Source organism: Taudactylus pleione, unplaced genomic scaffold (genome assembly GCF_031769625.1).
Source record: "Taudactylus pleione unplaced genomic scaffold, aTauple2 ptg000098l, whole genome shotgun sequence".
Lineage (NCBI taxonomy): Eukaryota > Metazoa > Chordata > Amphibia > Anura > Myobatrachidae > Taudactylus > Taudactylus pleione.
Window position 1 is genome coordinate 2687596 of NW_028284500.1, and position 25694 is coordinate 2713289.

Here is a 25694-nt window from a genome sequence, read left to right on the forward strand (position 1 = left end):
CGGGCCTCAATGTCTCTCTCTATAGGACCCCCTGCGTCTCTCCATACTCAGGCCCACCTGTAGCTCTCAGCCTCATTCCTCCAACCCCAGTGTGTCTCTTGGACCCATTCCCTCAGACCCAGTGTGTCTCTCAGATACATTCCCGAGATCCAGTGTGTCTCAACCCCAGTGTGTGTCTCAACCCCATCACCAAGCCCCAGTGTGTGTCCACCTCATTCCCCCCAGCCCAGTGTGTCTCAACCCCATTCCTCAGCCTCAATTCCCCCAGCCCCAGTGTGTGTCTCAACCCCATTCCCGAGTCCCAGTGTGTGTCAGCCTCATTCCCTCCAGTCCATGTGTCTCAGCAGCCACTGCGTATCCCAGCACCAATGTATGTCATCTTCATTCTGACCAGCCCGTGTGTCTCAGCAGCCCTTGTGTAACCCAGTCCCAGTGTATGTCAGCCTCATTCTCACCAGCCCGTGTGTCTCAGCAGCCCCTGTGTACCCCAGCCGGGCCAGCCCCAATGTATGTCAGCATTATTACTACCAACAGCCCCTGTGTACCCCAGGCCCATTCCGACCAGCCCCTGTGTGTCTCAACCTTACCCCCCCTCCCCCCCAATGTATGTCAGCCTCACCTAATTTTCACAAGCCCAAGTGTGTCTCACCCCTCCCCCCCCTTGTTGTGCAGCCGCTGCCGTCATCAGCACTTACTTGCAGCTCCGCTGCTTTTGTCTCAGTCACAGCGTCACTGCGTGCGGGCTGCTGCTGCTTGCTGTCTTGGAAGTAACTTAGGGCTGGGAGTCGGGCCGGGCCTCAGAGGGGCTGGACAGAGACGGAGCTGTCAGTGGTGACTGACCGGCTCTGCAAAGGCTTGTGGGAGGAGCAAGCAGCTCCGTTAACCTTTTTGTTTAGCAAGCAGGGTTTGTGCATGGCCGCATGCAGTAGTTGTAGAGCTGCCCAATCGGAGCTGAGGTCCAATCGCAGCAGAGGGGATAGGTAAGTGCAGGGCGGCTGCCGGACACTGTGGGGACCGGCCCAGTGGGAACCGGCCTGGTGTCCCGGCGGCCCAATCCGCCCCTGTATCTCAGTAAGCAGTACTGCCTATTCTAGTCACTATTTTGGACTAACTATAAAGTAAAAATTTTGCAACACACTGGTTGTGCATTTATTGTGTATGGGGGTGGGAACACTAGCCTCTCTGTTACGGTGTGGAAGGAGGGAAAAGCAAGAGAGTTGCCAAACAGGAGAGTCGAAACAAAATGCGAATCCAAACTACAAACAGGTAACATCAGGGCCTGTGAATATCCAATCCATTGTAGCTTCATTCATAATATTATTCAGGGTACCACAGTAACAGAAGTGTATTTCCTCAGCGCTGTCACTTCTTAGTGAATATATTGGCTGCTCCCAACTCTCTTCAAAACAAACCGGTTCATGTAAGCATCAGGAACAGACTTCCAATGGAACAGCACCGCGCAGCAGTGTTAAGGACAAAACTACATGATTGACTATGCCAAGTAAAGATTCTCTAATAATACATGAATACTTTTGTAGTTCTGCAAATTAAAACATATTTTTAATCAACCAGGATAGTCAATGTGTGGAGGATGCATTTTCTCCATGCGTTCACAAAAGCTTCCTTTTTTTTTTTTCTTACCAGTGGTCCAAAAATATACTGACAGGTTAATCGTCTTTTGACTTGTGCCTATTCTGGGGACAAGGATTGTAAGCTCTACTGGGTCAAGGACTGAATTGAATGAATAATATACATTCTCCGATGGTGCACAGTGCTTTACTATGTCGATGCTGTACAGGAGTGTCAAACTTGTGGCCCTCCAGCTGCTGTGGGACTACATAACCCAGCATGCCCTTCCACAGTTTTAGCATGCCCTAATAGCAAAACTGTGTTAGTGCATGCTGGAATGTGTAGTTCCACTACAGCTGGAGGGCCGTGAGTTTGACACCACTTCTGTAAAAAGAAACAAAATTAATAATAAAACAGGGATGGCTTCAGTGTGACCTGGCTCTCCTGCAACACCAATGACTGGAACAGATTGCATCTGCCTCTTACGTATGTGACAGCCGTGGGACACTGCTTTGCATCCACTCCTCCGGACCTGTCAGCAGCCATCAGTCCTTGCGCTTACACAGCACCTCTCCGGGATCAGTTGCCGGAAAATAACAGGGATACATCTAAATTTAGACACCTCTGACTCATTCTGGACCACACAAACTGATTTTTTTTTTTTTACATATTTCAACCTTACAACCAGCAATGTGTCAACATCATCAACATTATCAACATTATCACACCTGTTCCAAAAAGTGAAAAAAATGTAGGATCTGGCCCGGCAAGAGCAGAGAGAGGGGACAACAACATACAGCATGTATATGTACTGTCGGGATTTTCTGGCTAGTGCACTTGCTTGTTGGAAGCGGGAATCTGAAGGGTTAAGGAAGCAAATGTTTACTAAGGATACATCAAGCAGAGGCCAACTCCCAGAATCCTCCAGGGATTCTGTATCATGTCTGCCTTCTGATCAGTACAGGTGGCCAGGCAGCAATGTTATGCACACCATTTTGTAGCGCTGAGAGATGTGCGCCACCCTCTTACTAATGAGCCGCCCAAGTCTTTGGCATTATGCTCGCTGCCCAGCTAAGAGAGCAAGGAAAACAAGGGCAGGGGTATATTTATTCCCCTTACTACCACCCATGTTGTGGATACAAAAACAAGGAATTCACATAAAAGCACCTTTATAAATGCTACAGGGAGAGATGCATCAAAGCTTGGGGAGAGATAAGTTACAAATAGAAAATATGGTGGTCGCTCAAATCAGCTTTATCATATAGCCAAGGTGCTTGTAAAGGGCGGGGTTTACACTGAACCAGAGAAAAAAAAGGGATATTCCCTCCAGCACACTGCAGCAATATTGGCAAAAATACTTGAAACCTACATGATAATAGAAATTCAGAGGTATTAGTTACATACATTTGCAAATATATGATTAAGCGCCAGGCCAACGTCAAGGCTCCTCTATACCGGCGTCCCTAACATTAAGGGGTTCACGTCCGAAGCGCAAGGCACCCCAAAAGAATCCAGCCAAGGACCATTTCCAGGGCATCACACGAAAATGGAAGAAAGGTGATAGTGAAGTGTAAACTATAGATGTGTAAAAGATAATCAATAAGTGTTAATATAATAAGAAAGAATTAAAATTACATAAATAATAAACAAACAAATAGAAAAGTGTTGAAAAGAGATAAGTTACCAACCAATCCAGCATGCTAGATTGTCATATATATTATATTGATTCAGCCACAGATGGCAAACTATATATACTTGACCTTAGACAGGGAAGCTATCTTCTCCTCTATCTCCCAAATTCAGAATAACAATCATAATGAATGACACAAGAACAAGCAATGGGAGAATATGACCATAGCCCCTTCATTCTCCTATATCTATGATAGACTTAAGCTTAGCAGCATACCTGGAACCCAACTGCAGCCAAAGGGCCTTAACAGCTGTATGCGCGTTACACAAACACCAAGGGTCACGTACGCTGTGCCCATCCAAACTGGCCATCTGGGCCCAGTGACAGACATCAATCATAAAACCGGGGTGAAATAACCCATTACATGGTACCTGTACTACACCATCCTGCCTATAGAAACTCGGGTGTGCCATCTTCCAACTCCATTGTCCAACTCCCAGCGTTCCCATGTAATCCATTTTTTTGTTCACATTCATAAGGCTCCTGTGAAGCACCTTATGCCCTGCCCAAAGGGCAACTGCTGTATCATTTCACACAAAACCGCCATGCAGCCGTCTATCGGATCATAAATTAGGACTATGGGGTAAATTTACTAAAGCTTCTAAAACAGACAAGTGTAGGTGTTACCCACAGCAACCAATCAGATCTTAATTATCATTTCTCTATTGCAACCCAGAAAATGATAGACAAAATCTGATTGGTTGTTATGGACAACAGCTCCACCTCCATGTCGACAGTCAAAAGGTCGACATGGACATTAGGTCGATCATCATTCTGTAGACATGTGTCTAGGATGGCAGGGATCAATGGATGACACATTAAAAAGGTCAACATTTTGACATTAAAATGTTGACACTTGTTTTTTGTCATAATTTTCACATTTAGGGTTACGCTTAGGGTTATGCTAAAATTAAAAAAAAGTGTTGACAGTTGTTAAATGTCAACCTTTTCAATGTGTCGACCATTTAACTCTGCCATCCTAAATACATGTCTACATGATGGTGGTTGACCTAATGACCATGTTGACCTATTGAATGTTGACATCCAGAACCAGTCGACCTTTCAGTGTTGACCTTACGAATATCGCCATTTTCACTGTTGGGGTTGCAGCGTTTGCTCCCACAGACCTGACCATGGCTTGTGAGCTAGATTCCAGACCTTAAGAACAGCCGCGATAACCATTCAGAACTCTTTTCCCAAATCCTGGCAGGCTGGCAAGTATGTTGAAATCCAAAGAATTACATATCTAGAGGAGGCTGTCACTTCCACTGTGTGCCCATTTGGAAAGAAGGGGTGGTATGCGCATTTGTCACTACAGCACTGGACATGTCGCAGATCCCATCCTTCCCTTTTGCCTAAACCCATCTATACCAGGGGTTGTGCTTACTCTTGTTTCTATAGCACCCCCTAGAGGGGAAGTCACGCAATTCCTCCACTTAACAACACCACTTCCCCAGTTCGCACAGCAGCATTGGGACCTGTGACAGACTTCCTGCTGCGGTGGTGACCTCTTATAGTGTGCTCTGTCAGAGAATGTTTATCCAACCATCTGGAAGACCATGTTACATTGCAGTAGAATAGCACTTCAGATTTTATTCTGAAAACAAGGGATACTGCATAGTATCAAATAAATTAAATAAGACATAGAATTAAAAAAAGAGGTACACATGCAGAAGGTATACCACCAAATGCAAGATATGTATGGTAACAAGCATATCAGAATAAAATTCAAGATGTAACAGTCTGAGGGATACTGAAATTCATTTTGGTGCAGCATGACTTCAAAAAGGTAAACATCAATTATCATTTATCTAGCCAGAATCTGATTGGTTGCTATGTGTAACTTATCCACTTGTCCTGATTCAGAAAGTTTTATACATCTCCCCTTTAATAATGCAGGGCTACTTTCCAGGCCTTGGAACTATGGCCCTCATTCAGAGGCGCTCGCAAAATGTGAGCGCTCGTTCTGAATGTGGGCGGCCTCTTGAATTTTGAAGTGCGACCTCCTGGTCGCTAGCTAAGCTGTGGGTTACCACCCACAGCTTTAGCGACCGACCAGGTTGATGGTCGCGATGGTCAAGACCATCGTGACCATCGGGGCTTGCGACGACACCCTAAGGTTGGGTCTCGGCAACCGCAATCCCCAGGGAGCTTCCTGCTCTGATCGAGCAGGAAGCTCCCCACTGACATCACTGCTGATGTCAGTGCGGCCGCCCACAAAACGGCAGGCGTTCCGTTTGTGAAACCACCCCCCCGCCACGCCTACAAAACGGGGCAAGCTGTCGATCAACATCGACAGCTGCCCCTTTTGTAGTGAGCTCCGGAGCGAGAGAATTTCTCTCGCTCCGGGGCTTGCGCATGCGCAGTGCGGCCACTGCGCTTGCGCTGGGCCTAAACATCGACCCGCTTGCGAGCACTCATTGCTTGCGAGCGGGTCCTATGACCTTAGACCATCTCTTGGGAAGATCCTGGAAGGTAGGCCTAAGTGTGTGTGTGGGGAGAGGATGTATGATTCTCAACATTACACTGTGGACAGAAGGGCCAAGATTATGTGTTTTCAAACAGTTCATGTCATTAAGCCCCGTGTCACCCACTTCACTAGAGGGGTTTCCCTGCTCTCCCGGAAGTCTGGGAGAATGCTACAAAATTTGGGAGCCTTCCCCCTAATCATACTTACCTACTATCCTGGAATGGGCAAGTCTCCCGGCTGACCGCCAACCCCCCATACAGCAGCCGCTGACTTCAAGAATACAAGTGGATGGTCGGAGGGAGCCGATGACTCGATTCGCAATGAATCGCGTCATTGTGGCCCCGCCCCCTGCTGCACAATGCCGTTGATCACCCTCCCACTTCACCCCTAATCTCATATCACCCCCCCCTCACTGTGCCGACCTGGATGCCAGATATTTGGGACATGTGTGCCCCTAATTAGTATGCGGTGGTGCCATCTTTCCAGTGATATCTTTGGAACGATGCGCCTGCCAAAAAAGGCTTGGGAAAAAGAGAATTGATACATGGAGGAGGGGGTGGCACTGCACTCGAGCACCCCAGGCATTACTGCGCCCATGCTTACTCTAGAAGTGAGTACACGTGTGCAGGAGGTAGAAAGATGTTTAATGTTGCAGGGTGAAACTTACTATGCTCCCCACCATAGTTGCCAACTTACTGGGAGTTAATGGAGGGGGATATACGATTGGCAACTGGGAGAGCATGGCATCGTGAGTGGCGACATCGTGGCCCCACTCTGCAGAAAAATACGGTCTGGATGCTTCTGGGTACTCAGAACCTTCTCCCCTATGCGCCAGGGACATTCCACCTAGATCCATTTCATCTTACTCAGCAAAATAACTTTATTTTTGAACTGCTTTAGTTATATATTTACAGTGTTCCATCATTTAATGATCAACTTTATATTTTAAAATTTATTAAAATAAATGTAAAAATATAGTAATTAATTATACATACTGAAAACCCTGGCGTTAGGTAATTAAGTGTAATTGTGAAGCAATAAGTCCATTGCAATCAATGGGAAACAGTTCCTGTGAATTTGCAATGTCCTAAGGCGCATAAACACTGGACGATAATTGTGAACGATATGAACGATATCTATATCGTTTAGTGTGTATGCAGTAAACGACGGACGATGCGCACTCCCGCGTCTGAACATGCAGCTCAATCCGGGATATCGTTAGCGATGCCATGCTGCCTAATGCAACATGGACTTGAAAGCTGTCGTTCCTCGTTACCGTGTGTATGCACTTACCGATGCCGGCACCCCCGCCGATGTCGCTCACTGGACACATCATCCAGTGTGTATGCGGCTTTAGCTGCCTATCTGGCCCTTTATAAAAATTTAAAAAAGCTACAGACAGACCCCTCCCAAGCATAGGACATAATTCATTTGGAGAAAGAAAGTAGAACATGGCACACAACAGAGTGACACTTGGGGGTAATTAAAAGTGAGAGTTTTTAAAAGTGGAGATGTTGCCCATAGCAACCAATCAAATTCTAACTATTATCTTCTAGAATAAGGGTGGGCAATAAGCAGACCCCCAGCTCTTGTAGAACTACACATCCCAGAATGCCCTGCTACAGTTTTACTATTTGGCCTTACTGAAACTGTTGCACGACATTTTGGGGTGTGTAGTTCAACAACAGCTGGAGGGACATTTATTGCACTTCCCTGTAAGGTGCTAGTTAAATGTTAAGTAGAATCTGATTGGTTGCTATGGGCAACATCTCCTCTTCTAAAACCTCTCACTTTAGTAAATATACCCCTTGGAGGTTATTACACTGAGTAGATTTGTGTGTTGATAAATACTGGGACCCAGACATCGCCTGCTCCTCGCCCGATCCTTCCACTCAGACACCTTTGCGAAGACTTTCTGCTACCCACCTGCAAATACCTAACTGATTTAACCTGTTGGTTTCCCCCCACTAATTCCTTGTTTAATATGGAAATCCTTCTCCAACAGAGCAATAGAGAGAGAGCAATAGCCCATTAACACCTCTCACAAAGAACTCCACATTACAGTATTCATGGCCCTGGCAGGAGGCCGCCAGGGGCACAATAGGTTTCACCTCAATGAAGGATGAACTAATTTGCTGGGGAAACCAGACCACCATTTGTGTACAAGGAGTGTGTATTGGAAGCCACGGGGGAGGACTGTACGGACACGACACATTTTACATGCAATTATTCCCTGTGGGTAATATATTTCCACACTGTCACTTTTACACCCATGTTGTGTATAAATATAAATAAATTTTACTATTTTATGGAAGGGAAAAACAAACAAACAAGATTTCCGACATATTTAATGGATTGTTTTATTCCCAGGCATAAGCCATAACAGGTCCACTCTCTAAATAAGATGGCAGGTCATGCTGGGACTTGTAGTTCAACAACAGGCGGTGAGCCACAGATTGCCTTATGGTGCGTACACACTAGACGATATGCTCCCTGAGCGATATCGTCTAGTGTGTCCCCGGCAGGCTGTGCTCAATGTCGTTCATGACATTGAGCACACCCGCTGAACGATATCATTAACGATATCGTTCAGCGCCGGGCTCTCTCCCCCATTTCATAACATGCGGCAACCTGACGACATGTCAGGTTGGCCTGCATGTTAACCCGATAAACGATGTTGACGAACGACCCGTGGGAACGCGCGTCGTCATTATCGTTCATCGTTTTTGTGTTAAAAATGGCCGATAAAGTGGACGACTGAATGATAACGATATCATTATCGTTCAGTCGTCCACTTTAATCGCCCAGTGTGTACGTACCATAAGTCTGCTCTACCTATTCAGCAAGTTAGGTGCATTCTGTGGTAGAGGCTACTTATTGCCATCTGGAGACATGCTCCGTGTGTAGCCAGAACAGCAGTGTCTGTGTGTATACTGATACAACAAATGACATGTTTTATTGAAACAACCTCCAGGAATGACAGAACACTTGCTTCGGAAAAAAAAACGAAAAAAAACTTTAAATATAAATATTTGAAGTTGTGATACTTCCCCTTTGACCTTTACGTCTTATTGATCTCACAGTATAATTCACAGTTTGCTGACAAGAGGGGGAGGGCGGAGACCGGACAGCAAAGATCTACTGCGGCAGATGTATGAAATGTCATTAAAACCTTATAAGGTGTTGGCTGTGTCAGATCTCAGGAAGCAATCGTCTGGTCCGGTGCTGTACTGTGATGAATGTCACACACAATTCACACTGCAGCAGCGCACTCGGACGTTCAGTCATATTTGCTGCGGTAATTCCCAATTTCTGTACACAGTGATTTACTAATAAAGTGCAGCAGCCCAGAGCAAAGCAGCCAATCAACTATTGGCATTTGCAATTTGTTAGCGCAGAACCACCAGTCACAGGGCCCCAATAGCTTATAAAGCAAAATCATTGGCGACTCTCCCACAATTGCTGGGAGGTTTCCGAAAATTGGGTGGAGCTCCCGGCCACCCGCAAGAGAGGGCAAGTCTCCCGGCTTGGCCCGAAAACCTCCCTCATTTACATGGCGAAAGTGGGCGGTCCAGAAAGGGCCGATAACTTGAACCGCATCAATGTAGCCCCGCCCCCTACTTTACAATGGCGGAAATCTCAGTATTTTCTACTGGGAACAGTGCCAGGATGACACGATCGCGCTGTCATGCCTCCGCACTGCCCAGCACTGACGCCGCCACGCCCCCTGCAGCACTGACCTGGCTGCCCCTCCCGGAGGGGGTAGCCACAAAGTCGGCATGTATGATTTAGGGGTCTATTTATCGTTACTATTTGCAGTGATAAGAGATTAGATATTGAGGCTATTTACTATTATTCTCATGTCGTGGCAGCTGCTCTGATAAACATCTGTCCTGGTGAATAGGGGATTACTACTCCAGTTAGCGGCGACTGATTACACTGTCAGGTTCTGTCCCAGGTGTGTTCGTGTACATGCACAAGCATAGAGATCCGTCTATGCTCTCCGATAGCTCTTTCCATAGGAGATGCTAACGCCAACTTCAAGAGCTAAGCTTTTCAGAGCTTGTTAAATTGGTCAAGACCGCTGTTCTCGTGCATGACAATGGGGATGGCAATACTCAGTGGTTCATGGGCTGGTAATACAGTAATTATATGCACTATCTCCCGTGTTACATACTGTAGTTCTGTTACATACATGGGAGATACAGATGCAGAAACAATCGTTTCCATGTGAAAAATAAAAAGTTAGATAAATGGGCCCCAGTACTTCCCTTTCATATTCCTCTTCTTTTATATAGGCCATAAACTCTGAGCTTAAAAAAAATAGTGCTGAGAGTGGGGATGAATAATGGAAATTCCTACAGAGTCGTCTATTTAAAGTTAGGTACCAGCAGTAAAATTTTATCGTCCCAGATCTGCTGTCCTGAGAGCAGCCTGTCAGTCACTGAAGCACAGTGACTAAACCTGCACGGCCCATTTTACACACATGCATGGGAAGAAAAGAGCATGTTTAACGGACAGATGCTGATTTCACCAACCACCATGATAGATAAATGGCGTGGACGGCAACAACAGCTGACAGTAGCGAAATAGACATCTCGGACCCTCCATGGAGGTGTGCGGTAAACTGGTCGCATACACAGAGCCTACAGCTGGCTCAGGAGCACAAACAGGGCAAAGCTGTGCCATACTGCATACTGCTGCCTCAGTAACACACATGGCAGGGGGGCACAGGATAAAGCACATGTCCAGCACTTGGCGGAAAACCTAGTCTAAGTTCCGTTACCATTTGTGCCTAGTAGTCATGTAACCATATAGTCTATATTCTTAGCAATATAACACAAATGAAATTATTTGCACTGTCGTAAGACAAACGGTCAAACATTATTGAACACGGGCTGAGGCAAGTGCCCATATTCTGGCGATTTAGCGGCGAGATTTAAAGTGGCAATAATTGTGCTAAAAAAAAAAAAAAAAACAATCCTGCTTTAAACCGACAAAACATTGACGCTTGCCGCAGCCGGAGGACTATTACATTTGGCCTAAAGTAGGAAGACAAAATACACTTGTTCACTTAACAAAGCTATAACACGAAGCTATAAGATGTCACGCTAGGAAAGTTACCCTTTGTTAGGCACTATATGTGTGGAGTTTGTATGTTCTCTTCGGGTTTGTGTTGGTTTACACCGGTTTCCTCCCACGCTCCACAAACATACTGCTAGGTCAATGGGCTTCTGTCAAAAAGAAAATAATAACCCTGGTGTGTATGTGTGTCTGTGTGATAGGGACTTCAGGGGGAGATATAATACCAATACCAATCAGCTCCTGTGTTTTTTTTTTTTTCAAACACACCCTGTACAATGATAGTTAGGAGCCGAATGGTTGGTACTTTACTCTCTCTCTCCACTTTATCTCTCTCCAAGGTTTGATAATAAATAAATAATACACTGTAGCTGCCGCTGTACCTGGAAAAGCCATAACAGAGAGACAGAATGAACAGTCCTGCTCTGAGTCTGAGAAACTCCCCACAATGCAGAAATAAAATACTGGGAAATCCCTGTTCCTGGATAATCGCTTAATGTGTCTGCTGCATCCTCCTCATCACTTATATTCATCAGTAGTGTGAGACACACACACACACACACACACTTACTCGCTGGGACCCCCCTCCTTTCACACCGGAGAGCCTAGGAAGGAGTGATACTTAGAAGTGGGAGGGGGAGGAATGGCTATAGCAAAGTGTATTGCCTTGAAGTGGTAGAGGAGAGGAAGCGCACTGCTATAGTATAGTGCACATCTCAGACTGCTCTGCATTAAGACAGCATCTACCAGCCTCAGCCTCTCAGACCTTTACCAGAGATCTCTCAGACTTCTAAACCATCTATTGTCTAACTTTTGTTTTTGTTCTTTGCTCTTTTTTTATTTTATTTTTTTATCTTCCTCTGAATTTTTTTTTCTCTGATTTTTTTTCCTCCCCCCCCCAGTAACTTTTTCCTCTCAGTCTGCATCCTTTGCTATGAGAATTTCAGCTGGTGGAAACCTGTTCGGCTTTTTTTGGGGGTGACATTTACTGGATAACGCCGCATCTCCTGTTGGAAGTGGCCAAGCACCATGATGCCCGGATATTAACCCCGTATCGGCATAGAGGATTTGACATCAGGAGAATATCCACTGTCTTCAAATTGTAAGTTGCTCCTTTTTCTTGGTATAGACTGTACAGTTTCTTGCAGTGCACACTATAGTAAAAAAAAAAAAAGTTTACAGTATAGGCAAATGATCTTCTTTACAGCCATTTCTAGCTAATATTTAAAAATTCATTAGAAAAAAAAAATTCTGATTTCTCGATAATACTGGCAGAACGCGCAGCTCATAAAAAAATAAAAATAAAATAGCGATTTTTTTTAATATCAAATTATAATTGATCCCAAGTCACACTTTGAATTTTATTTAATATTTTATCAGCGGTGAGCCAAGTATCTAGAGATGGGATTTTATTGTCACCCAATATGATCCAATTGAGAGACCTGAGAATGGAAACATTTAGCCACTAAAAATATTTAGTGTATAATATAAATATTTCTACAATAATAATAAGCAAATGCATTGTATAGCATTAGGTAATTTCATTCTATTATGTTGTGCATTGATCGTTCCCTAAGTTGTTTTTTTTGTACATTAAAATTGATAATGATTTTTTTTTACATAAATTTTAAATATTTACCTTTTAAATCACAGTTATCAGCCAACTATTTTAGGCAGAAATATATATGTAGGACTGGATGAATATTTTAATATAAAATAGTTAGTAGAACAATTAACAAATTTTCCAGCTGAATTTAAACAAGTTAATATAAATTTGAAAGTATAAAGGCACTTTGTCACCATAAAGAATACGATTGACAGAAAAGGGTCGTTCAGGTTATATTGTGGATAGACAGACACTTGTTATTTTGCATGTTAATAGAATTGGAACTTGGTAACCCAGTAATTATGTACAGTTAATTCAGCTAGGTACATATTTAATAATCAAGCTGGTGTTAGCAGAGGTTATGCAGGAAAAACTGCTTCAATGGAAATTTGAGCATTTGATCGACTTTAGCACAAATGGACTTTAATAAAAACTATTCTTCGTTAGATATTATCTTAAATGAGAATGGCCACAGATGCAATCTATAGTAAAAGTTTCAAACAGTAAAGCTATGATGCATAACATTTATATTATATATAGCACAGAAATTCTCCTAGCGGCCTAAAAGGCACTGCAGAACATTGCATGGTTGGTTATCCAGCCTAGTAACAAACATATTTAAATACTTGAAAACACTATTTTTGTTTGTACCAATAAACCTGTGTTTTAGTTGTTAACCTCATTTCCATATTATTGATGACAGCAAATCTTCTGAAATAATTGTTAGAATACTCATGCACCCCACCCGCACACCTGACCAATGTTAAGTGTTGTCAGATACTACTTTGCCCCTGTCTATTTTCTCACCCTGTATGTAGCGCTGGCTCCTTCCCGCAAGCCTTCATCCTGTGCCACACTACACCTATGCAGCTACCAAACAACATATGTTGCAAAAACTTTTTTCTTTACGGTGCTAGAGCTTACTAGGTTCTAAGAGTGCATCCCGCACAATCCATAAGTATGGTCATTTCACAGCCTGGATAGATTAATAATTACCGCCTACACTCATTGTGCTAAAATGACATAGTGTCCTAATAAGGCACTGTTAGTCGTTTTAACCCACGTCTATATTTTCTTATACAACTGACTGTCACAATAGTTTATTGTACTGACGCTGCCTGATTATCTAGGTCTTCTATCACTTTGATTGTAAGCTCTGAGGGAGAGAGAGTCATATTTCTTGTTATGTCTGTCTGCAATTCACTAGTGTAGTTGTCTTTGTTAACTTGGTCTCTGGTCTACTTAAGTCTGTAATAAGATTTCATACCTACTGTAGGTCTGTAATAGGATTTCATACCTACAGCAATTTTATTATCATAGAGTGACATTCAGCTATAAATATATAGATGTTTGCTAAACAGCTCACAGAGGGGCCAATGCAGAGCTGACCGCATGAAGCTTGCGGTGCATGTCTTGCGTCTATTCGTACTGCGCATACTTAAAAAATTAGCACATGCAAGTTCCCCAACGCTGAGTCCTAAGTAATTTTGATCACATCTATAGTAGTATTTATAACTGGGGGGTGTGTGGGGGGAAATAGGGTATGAAGGAGTGTTCTCATGTAGGGCGAATGGGGGTATGAAGGGGTGTTGTCATGTAGTGCGAATGGGGGTATGAAGGGGTATTCTCATGTAGGGCGAATGGGGTATGAAGGAGTGTTCTCATGTAGGGCGAATGGGGGTATGAAGGGGTGTTGTCATGTAGTGCGAATGGGGGTATGAAATGAAGGGGTACTCTCATGAAGGGCATGTTCACAAAAATGTGTTTTATTCAGTCAGACCTGGATGCAATGGAATACACGTCTGGTAGGAGATGTATATTGTACACCTGGGCCAGGTGAAAGTACTCAGTGGGGATAATGATTATGACTCGTAGCAAACGAGGCCAGTGGGCTACACACACAGACGTGGGTGCATTTCCAGAGACGCGCAGTTCTGTATATGTGCGAATATACACATTTTTCCAACGTGCACATTTGTTTTGCGCAATGTACTACAAATGCGTTCTGCACAAGCCTCAATATGTACAAACCCAAAATACAGAGGTTCTTTTTCCCCAATCACTACATTAGCATTAGCACCATTTCATTTTACGTAGATCATTAGAGTGAAGATGCCTGCTAATATAAGCCTGGGCCACAATAACGTTATCAAGTAAATGTGAACTTCGACGTACACCAGAAAAGTCAGCCGCTTGCACTGCACTCATCAGTACTAGTAGATGGCAGCCTTGGAATCGATCCAGACACAGTGCATACGTGCCATTGTTATGCCGCAAGCATAGGGACAAATTGCAATGCAGCATGTGTATTCATGCGTTCATTTTGTTCAGGAGCTGCTCGAAAACCTTATATCCAATAGTTACGCAAATCTTTCTCATTTTGTTAAACATCATATAATGCAACGCAGTAACTGTGCTCCACTTGTTATAAACTCTGTTAAAATGATATAAATAGAAGAGCATAAATACAGCGTTTTGTATTAAACATGGCACCTGTATAACTTTTGCTTTTGGGAATTCACACACAGAGAACGCCTGACAACCGAAATGTTAATAGGAAGAAAATATGGCAAAAAAGCGTGAATTAATAAGCCATCCATATATTATGGAAGTGTAGATTTTCTAAAAAGCAAAATACATTGTGAATCTGATGTTTCTAGGCCAGGAACTTATGGAGGTTCAAGTCAACATGCCAATATGTGATCAGCCATTTATTATAATATAACACTCAGCATAGATAGGAGTTGTAGTGTTATAAAATAATCTTTCACACATAAAAGTTCTCTAGATAGAAAATATGACTAAAAAAATAAAAGTTTCCATTAGGGGGAGCTGTTTCCCAGCTGCTGCTTCATCTCCCAGCCTCCTGTATAATCTTTAAAGGGCTATAAATCAGATAGATCCTTTTTTGGGGGGGAATTACATTTTTCTTTCTTTCTTAATGTATTTCTATTTCTGAAAGTCATCAAGACAAAATGTTCTATTCCAAAGGTACTTTGGGGTCAGGGCCATATACACAGATTCTTTCTTAATTTCAAGGTGGTTGGCCAAAAACATCCTTGCAATCTACTGCATTGCCGTGGACGTTTATACAATATAGACCTGATAAATGAGGACAAATAAACTAACCTCAAATCACATTTACATCCATTTCACATTAAAACTTTTCATGTGCTTATATAATATGCAATATCTATGACAGCAAAGCGCTCTGGGACTATTTAGGGCTGTCCTCTCGTCATTTAAAGATGTATCACTGCTAGTAGAGTCACTTCTTCAGCACATGGAAAACTCAATTACAAAAGTCCACAGTTGCCCTATTCAGAACAGTGTGTTATAGCCTTGAATGATGAGAGCCATTGCTGGTAATCACAGGCCTCATTGCAACTTTTTGGCAAAATGAGACTGCACCAAACGAGCGCTTAATGGAGACCGTGAGCCTAACCTTCAGTAGTCTTATAGTGCCTGTGAGCAGCAGTTACAATGCACAAGCTGTGCTGGCGTAGGAGCTAGGAGCTAACCCAACGGCAGTTTGTCCGCAAGAATCTTTCATGATTTGCATCAGGTGACTAACACGTCACTATGGGCGGGAGACATGACACATCGCATTTAGCATGCTATGCATCCCACCACTCATCGCATCCATGCCGGCTTAAATCTCGCTGTTATGCATTAATAAAAGGGCAAATGATAGCTCTCCCAGTAAGAGCTGTTCTTTGCAATAGAAGGACTTCTGAGTTTATGACCCAGAAGTTATTTTGTGCATGCGTCAAGTGATGCACACGCCTCTCAAGGGGTGCAGCGAATAGAAGCCCATCATTGAAACCCGCCGCATCCAATCTCCGGAATGTATCGCATTCCAGAGCTTGGTGCATATGCGGTGAGTGGCCAAACCCCCGAAAACTTCCTGTCTGGAGTTTGCGTGTTCTCCTCATGTTTTCCCAAACGTCCCCTGGATGCACCAATGTCCACTGTCAGACTGGGGCATGAAGAGCCCGCCAGGGAATGCAGTGGATAGGGCCCAAAGTGCCAGCCACCATAAAGGACTTGGCCAACCATCAGAGAGGACTTTCAAAGAGCAAAGGCCCTTTATAAAGGAGGGGACAGGACTGTTTCAGGACCACCTACTTTGATTGGCAGGAGGGTGAATCTTGGTGTAGTTTCCACAGAAACAAATCAAGAACCCAAGTTCATCCATGAGCCTGCTCCACCAAGTCACTAACCCTCTAAAAGTATAGTTACAATGTACAACTTAAGTTCATGGTCTGGAACCTGACCCCTAGAGGTATAGGTGGGGCCCTCAGGCAGTGGGGCCTGCTGGGGATTTCCCCTGTACCCATGTAGGATAGTCCTACCCTGTCGGTGTTCTCTCACAGAGTTCAAAATTATGCTGGCATGTTATTTGGCTTCTGTCAAAAAGGGACCCTACAGTGTGAGGGTGTGGATGGGAATTTAGACTGTAAGCTCCAGTGGTGCAGGGACTGATGTGAATAATTATTTGCGCATAGGAGCTACGGAGCCTAGACATTCTGCTATGGTGAACTATGTATCTTTTTATGTAGACCGGGAGAGAGAATAAACCAGACAGTAGGTTTCAGTCCCTTGTTGAGCCAGGTTGTCCATGAATTGGGTCTATGTAATTTACTGGCAGGCCACGTGTAGGGCAGAGACATCAGGGTGAACTAGTGGGCAGCATTATGGAAGCAATTGCCTAGGACACCTGTATTAATCCCCTAACTGGTAACCAGTGTGCGGTACGGTGCATAGTGTAAGTACACAGTATGTCATTTCATGGTATACAAGGCATGGTACAATCCAATACCACAGGATTACAGAAATTAGTTTAATAAATCATCTCATATAAAGTGCAACGTGATACATTGGGGGAGATGTATTATCAGCAGATAAGTATGAGCTGTGCTAGAGCCAGTGCAATTTCACACTTGTTTCGTTCTTCCAGACGGATGACAGCAGTTACAATAGAGAAAATGGTTTATTTTGTGGCTCATCTTTACTTTCATACAATCAGCAGGATCACCTGCCGGCATGTGTGCTGTGTCCAGCGGTGGCAGAGCTGGAAGGCACCCAGGAGTCGGGACACATGTGCCGACCATCCAGACCGTGCCCAATGAGATCTCACACATGCGCAATGGGGCCAGCCAGGAGCAATGACATAATGTTTCAGGACAAGGATGAGGTGACTTGCCCAGATTGCCAAAGGGGGAAATTTCTCTCCCCCATTCTGGGGGCTGAGATTTTAATAGATCTCAGCGTTTTTGCTTCCTGCGTTGCCTCGATAAAAGGAGGGGGGGGGAGCAGGAGTGGCTATAGTGCCATGATATCTGCCCTATTAACACATCTCACAATTAATATTTCTTAATATGTGAAGACTGATTTTCAGGACCCTATTGATTAAGATCCATATTTTAGTTCCATTAATTTACATATGTTAATAATTATAGATGGATCAACAGGGCATCATATGATGCCAAGACAGCTCATCTGATAGGGGGTTGTATCGATGATGACTCCCCCCCCCCCCCCCATTAAAATCCTCTTATTCACTGCTTACTTATTTCAGTGATGAAGGAGATGTTTGTGCTGGACCCCAGGCTGAGCATGTGCACACTGTTGGCTGCCGGGGAAGGATCCGAAGATCCCTCTCCAGGAATACTGTAGGCTACAGGCTACAGTGGTTAATGCCTTCTGAAGATGGTGGTAGCTATCGGAGGTCAAGCTTTAAAAAGCCTGCTTGATAAATTGATGAAGAGTCAGACCACAGTTCCCATAATTCCCAGCTATATTCAGCCTTTGGTAGCTAATAAGGTGCGTAGATCATCGTAAACAGCCATTTCGGTATCATATTAAATAGTCAACTTGGTTTGAAATCAAATTTTTACATGTATAAGTGATATCCTCACAGGATTCTGGGTAAAAGAATTGGAGGGACTATTAATCAATCAGAATCCACTTAACATATAAGCCACAAAAAGGGTAAAAGACCACTTTTGCACAAGACCCTACTGCCTTACTCATCCACTACCAACAAGCAAGACAATCCTGACCTTCCAATACTGAAAGTTGGAAGCCAATGGGATCTAATCGTCATGTGAGCTTACTGAACAGAGAGAGCAAGAGATCCATTCATGCTTTCCCCCATTGGCTGCCCTCTATATACAATAGAGGTGGAATTCTCACTTTTTGGAATTGTTTTTTGATCCCGCAGGGTCTATTTTAAAATTAGATTTGTGCAGTTGTATTGCAAGATAAAGAAGGCCTTTAAAACAAATGGGTCTACTGAAGCTTTCTGCACAATGTTCTTCTGAGCTCTTACAGGGGATTGTAAGATAGAGGCCAAACTTCGTACAACTTTTGGCCTCGGTCACCCTCCAGCTTTGGGTCATGGAACCCGTGACCCACTGGAGCATAAAAAGGATTTTGTGACCTACCTGGGCCTGACGAAATGTCTTGACGGGGTTCTTTTGATGCGGAGGTAAGAGGAGGGAGAGCTGGACCTCCCGTAATTAAGCTGCATATAGTCCTGTGGGGTCAGGATCGTGACATTTTGCCCTTCAAGAAAAGAATTAGCAATAGATCTCTCAGAAAAGTATATTATTTCCACCGCTGACAGTTACATAAATTACATTCCTATGGAGTGAAGTTATAGAGACGCTTTGTGAGGGACAAAAAAAATTAAATAAATACTTGTAGCCCAGACTTCATAGCACCATGCATATTATTTCCATTAATTGCATTTTTTTTTTTTTTAGTATTATAAAACAAGTGAAAAAGAAGTTACACTTTGGAAAATGTTTAACACATTTAAAAAAATAAAATAAATGCAATACAAATAAATTGAGATGTTAATAGTCTAATAATGTTTCACAAGGTCATTTAAAAATGCGTAAAGCAGGTGGCAGCACAAATGTAACATTTCCTTCTTTTGCGATGTTAGACGGGCCAATTTTTGGGGGGCCGTACCCCAAATGGGTTGTGAAGATAGAGCATATTCCTGGGGCCAAAATTTATCTGATGTGTGGAGCTGAGCAATTAGGGCCATTCCTCACTAAATGTAGCTACAGCAAATTATCAGATCCTGGTCCCAAGTGAAAAAATAAGATTCCATGTAGCAAGACAAGATAGTATAGATAAAGAACTTTGGAGGCCTGGAGGCTGCAGATTTTGGGAGTCACTCTCAGTGTAGTGATTAGTGAATGTCCACCCCCCAGATCCCTTTTTGGTCATATAAAAGTTGATACTTATGTAAAACTGAAGTGACAGTGATTGCCGGCAACTAATTTCAGTGACACATTATTTAAAGCATCCTAGAACATGTTATATGGAAAAACACATTTATACAAAAAATGAGTTATAATTAAAATAGTAAAATGAACAAATGTGACACTCCGAATGAAAACAACACTGAAATTTATGACATAATTGTGGCTACAACAAGCAGTAATTAAGCTGTAATTTAAAAGTGGTGTTTTAAAAGGCAAAGAGAGTAGGCAGGAAGTTGAAGTGTTGTTTTTGCACTTTAAAAAGCAGAGTGGGGCGATCATCGGTTTATGCTCCTGGCCGACAAATAGGCTCATTTTCACATGAAATAGTGCCCGTATCCCCATCACTTTTCCTCTGTTTAGCAAATTACTTTCTGAGACTATTTTATCCACAAGTGCTTTAATTTAGATCCTACTTCAGGACAACCCAACCTTAATACAACCTGACCCCCTCCCATTACAGGACGCCAGGAGCCGGTTAGGCCAGGTAATGAAGCTGGAGGAATTTATCACCACCGTCCTCTTTAAAGGGGAAATGGATCAAACATTCTAAAGAGTAGAGAAATGGAGAAGTTCCTGTAGCAAACAATTAGCTTCTACCTATCATTGTATAGGATGTACTTCTTCTTTTTTGCACTTTTTAGAAGGTTTGATACATTTTCCCCTAATAGAGAAACATGAATAGTAGAGGAGATGTATCAAATCTTGGAGAGAGGTAAAGTGGAGAGAGATAAAGTACCAACCAACCAGCTTCTAGCTGTCATTTTACAGGCTGTTTGAAAAATGCCAGTTAGAAGATTATTGGTTGGTACTTTATCTCTCTACAAGGTTTGATACATCTCCGCCCAGGGGCGTTTCTAGAGAGGAGGGGACCCGTGTGCAGTCTCCGACACGGGCCCCCTTCTCTCCGCCCGGGCAGCACACTGAGCTGTGCACAGCCAGTGCCGGAGTTATAGACTCTGGGCACTAGAGTGTGCCCAAAGTCTATAGTGTATGCACAGGTAACCGGGAAAATGGCCGCGGCAGCCATTTTCCCTGTACTGCGCATGCGCAAACTATGGGAAAATGGCCGCCGCGGCTATTTTGCAGTCGTTTTACAGCACCGGACGCCCGCGCCGATGTGGGACTCTGGAGAGATAAGTATTATTATGGGTGCAGGGTGTTCGGTGTGGGGCCCCCCTGGACCCAGGGGCCCGTGTTCCCCGCACACCCTGCACCTATTATAGATATGCCCCTGTCTCCGCCACATTGTTGTACACAGTTTTGAGCTACAATGAGCAGGCTACGGTGTGTTCCAGCTACTGGCAACAACTTGAACCACCTATTTGGTATACGGGGGCTACAGTAAAGCTGGGTACACACCTGGGTACAACACCTGCAGCAAAGTCAATAATGAGGTCACACCCCCGACAGTGCAGTTTTCGGGGGCTTGACTGCATTTCTTTTATGCGCCAAGCCCCGGACTGCGATACATTCCAGGGCTTGGATGCGATAGGCAATGCCATCTTCAGCCTATGGGCTTCTCTTCACTGCCACCCCTGTCCGATCAGATCTCCCCCAGCGCCGCAGAAGGACACCAGAGGGACTTCTCGGTCATAGACCCGGAAGTCCTTCATTTGCAAAGGACAGCTTTACCTGAGACAGCTGCCCTTTGTGATATTCTTCAGGCATACCGGTGTGTAATTAATGCCGGCATACATGCAAATGGTGGCGGGATGCATCGCATTAGTCATGCATCCCGCCCCAGGACATCCAACCTAATGATTAGTTATTGCATACCTGTATGAAAATGTTCGAGTATACTGTAAGTGGAAGCACCTGGTCCCTTATACTATCACCTATCTATCATTCAGTCTCCCACCTGATCACTGGAACACACTTCTGCTTGTATATACTACAGCAGTGGTTCCTGGGGTACTTGTAAGGGAGCCTCGGGTTGGAGGTCCAGAACCAAATGAAAATATTTATGTTCTATGTGAAGGTAAAAACCAGTGTTCGTGGCCGCCAATCCTAAAATATGTGGACAACCAGAGCACAACCCTGTCCGCCACCGCATAACTGAGCCTAAAGGTGCCCATCCACTAGAGCACAGGTTCTCAAACTCGGTCCTCAGGACCCCAAACAGTGCATGTTTTGCAGGTCTCCTCACAAAATCACAAGTGACATAATTATCTCCACCTGTGTATCTTTTAAAATGTGTCAGTGAGTAATGGCTACACCTGTTCACCTGCTGGGTGATCTGCAAAATGTGAACTGTGTGGGGTCCCGAGGACCGAGTTTGAGAACCACTACACTAGAAGATTTAATTGAGAGATTGAACGATAACGATATTGTTCAATCGTTCATAAATCGTTTGCAAATTGCTTGCAAACATGTCTAAAACGACCAGCGATGCGCGCTCCCGCTGGTCATTTTAGATATCTATCATCGGGCAAACATGCTGGACAACCTGACAATAACGTCAGGTTGAGCATGTTTGCAGATGATGGATGAGCCTCTACTGAACGACTGCTCGGTCAGTGTAGGCACATCACAGACTGACAAACGACTGCACAATTACAATGTGGTAATCATGAAGTAGTTTTCATGTCTGCTAGTGGATGGGCAACTGAAGACTAATGGTGCATACACACGGTCAGATTTTTCTTCAGATCTGAACGATAACGATTTAAAAAATCGTTCAATCGTTCATATCTGAAGGATAATCTGACATATCTGACATATCTGTCAGATGAACGATTTGAACGATGTGCGTTCCCGATGGTCAGATAACGATATCTGACATCTGATGTGTTTGCAGTCAGACTTGGACGATTCCATTCATTTTAATGCAGTAAAAAATCGTTCAAATCGTTCAATCGTTAATCTGACAGATCTGACCGTGTGTATGCTCCATAACAGGTAAGCACATTTGACTTAACTGAATCATTTTTGCTAAATTTCTCAATAAGAAACATTTGGCCTAGGGGTGCCGTGGAAAAATGCTGATACTCTATGGCGCTGTGATTCAAGAAAGTTTGGGAACCACTGTAATACAGTATACTATTCTAGGTGGTGTAGATATAAGAGTAGATTGTAGACATATTCTAAATCTATTTCTGGTGTTCTGTTCCACGGAAGAGTGATTACCATCCAGTAACAATATGATGTCCTTTTAAGATAACAAACTTTTATTTTATTTGGAAACCATTTTAATTGAAGTTTACCATGACATGGCAAGCATCAATAGCCCATTGTATCTTAGATTATTTTTGTGGTATACCACATAAACATTTAGTGATAATCCATAGTGTTGTGTTTGTTCACAACTGAAGATAAATAAATAGGTTGAAAAAAAAACAAACTAACATTGCAGAATCCTGTAATAGAAACATCATCTGTGCACACAGGCTCTGAAACATTCCGCAAAGCACCATTATCACTTGTCTATGAGTTATCTCTGGGTGCAAAATGTTTGTTTAAAAAGAAAAGACAGAAAACAGATGACCACAAACCGCCTAAAGACACATACAACGGTAGTACATTAATGTTTCATAGATGTAGGCTTGCGAGCAGGGCCCTCCTTTATTTATTTATTACCAGTTATTTATATAGCGCACACATATTCCGCAGCGCTTTACAGAGAATATTTGGCCATTCACATCAGTCCCTGCCTCAGTGAGTTTACAATCTATATTCTCTACCACATGTTCACACATACACACCAGGGTTAAATTTTGTTGGGAGCCAACTAACCTACCAGTATATTTTTGACGTGTGGGAGGAAACCGGAGTACACCCACACAAGCACAGGGAGAATATACAAACTCCACACAGGTAGGGCCATGGTGGAAATCAAACCCATGACCTCAGTGCTGTGAGGCAGTAATGCTAGCCATTACACCATCTGTGCTGCCCTCCTTTAGATCTTTAGAATGTAAGCTCTCACGAGCAGGGACCTCTTCCCTCATGTGCTTCTCCTTACACTTTCTTCTACTCCTTACTCCTCATAAGGGCACCTAACACGTCTCTGCCAACTCCCTGCTGCATATTGTGAGTGTTTTTATCACTATTGCAGCAATGTATATAATGTCCTTCACTGTACTGTAAGTTACTTGTTTTTTTTTTGTTCACTTATTAGTTCTATGTACTATGTAAGGCGCTGCGGAACACTTGTGGCGCCATATAAATAAAGGATAATAATAATAATAATTGTGTTAAAGAGATAACAGATACACATAGATAATTCTGCTCTGGGCCTACATAGTAAAGGCAGCTCTGATTACATTATACAGTAGTTATAGCCAGTAATTATTGGCTACAAATACAGTAACCACTAATTCTTCTAACCAAAGTAGGAATGCCGGGTTATATATACGGAATCGGTATGACATGCTGGCAGCTGAATAGCCGCCGGTTCAAATACCGACAGTGAAAGCCCGAACGCTGAAGATCCCGACTGTGGCTGGTAAGTAGCCTAACCCTCCCCCCCCTAACCATAACCCTCCCTTAGTGGTGCCTAACCCTAGCCTCCCCGGGGATGCCTAACCCTAACCTCCCTGGGATGCTTAACCCTAACCTCCCCGGGGATGCCTAACCCTAACCTCCCTGGGATGCTTAACCCTAACCTCCCCGGGGATGCCTAACCCTATCCTCCCCGTGATGCCTAATCCTAACCTCCCCGGGGATGCCTAACCCTAGCCTCCCCAGGGATGCCTAACCCTAAACTCCCCCAACATACTTTTGATAGCCTGCCACAGTGAAACACACCTGCTGTACAACTACAGGTCCCAGCATACCACTGTCAAGTGTGACTTATGAAAGAAATAAAAAATCAGGAGTTAGTCATAGCCTCTTCTCTTGAAAACCGAAAAAAGCACTAGTCAGGGCTTGCAAAGCTGTCACTGAGAGCATTTCTCACCCACTAATACCGTCAGTCCCACACACACGTTTGTGTTGACGGTGACCTGCTATGCTCACTTTCAGGTACAGTAGCTAAATATATACAGTACACGCTACCAAAAAAACAAACAAACAAAAGGTCTGCCTGGCAAAAGCTGACAAAGGCGTCCTCATGCACCTGTATTAGCTACAGACCAATGTGCCTGTTCCATTTATGGCAGCACTGCAGTTAGTAGCAGAACCCACAGTGGGGACTTTGGTTGTACTCTGCAGCCTTTGTATCAAGCTCTGCGAGAGAGGGATTTGTTGAGCTTTACTGCAGCAATGAAATTTAAGTTTACAGTGTCTGTGCATTCACGTATAGTTTTATGTGGTGGCCTGCATAAAAAAGCTGGTTTTTACAACGATGGACACCAATGACTGTTTGTTTGTTTATTTATTTATTTTTTATTGTTTGCTTATATTGTGCATTGCTTCAATTATAACTCGCAAAGCACACCGAGGAGGGGTGTATTATCTGCTGCATGTTTTATATGCGATCATTTTTTAGCACATTGATTCACTGATATGTAGAAGACAACTACCCCCCATTCCTCTAACCCCACCCCCAAAAAAATATATATATATAAATTTATATACATATATACACACACACACTGTATATACATATATATTTGTGTGTGTATATATATATATATATATATATAAAATACTCAACGGAGTAAATAACTTATCTATGACCACATCATATCAGTGCTTACACTTGATACATAGGACAATTCATGTATCGTTTGTTACAACAGGTACTAGAAGTATTCAGCAACAGTTAAATCATAATATTGCAACTAAACAATTTACAAACGTGAATCAGACATAAACTGGTTTATATCAGACTTAGGGCCTGATTCAGACCCGCTCGCGAGTGCATAGAGCTCGCAAGCGGGTCGATGGTGGGCCAGTGCGCATGCGCGGCATGAGCAAGCCCCGTAGTGAGTGAGAAATCACTCGCTTCGGGGATCGCAACAAAACGGGGCGGCTGACGATGTTGATTGACAGCTCACCCCATGTTGTAAGCGGGGAGGGGGGTGGCTGAACAAACGGAGGCGCTTCCGAAGG

General features: G+C 43.5%; 1 protein-coding gene across 1 annotated transcript in view; it reads left to right on the forward strand.

The window, feature by feature from the left end:
* Nucleotides 1-11554: 11554 nt before the first annotated feature.
* NTN3 (netrin 3) overlaps nucleotides 11555-25694 on the forward strand; it is an 88185-nt gene continuing 74045 nt past the window's right edge. The window contains exon 1 of the mRNA XM_088470370.1: nucleotides 11555-11913. The gene's annotated coding sequence lies outside the window, so the exon portion shown is untranslated. The remainder of the gene's footprint in view (nucleotides 11914-25694) is intronic.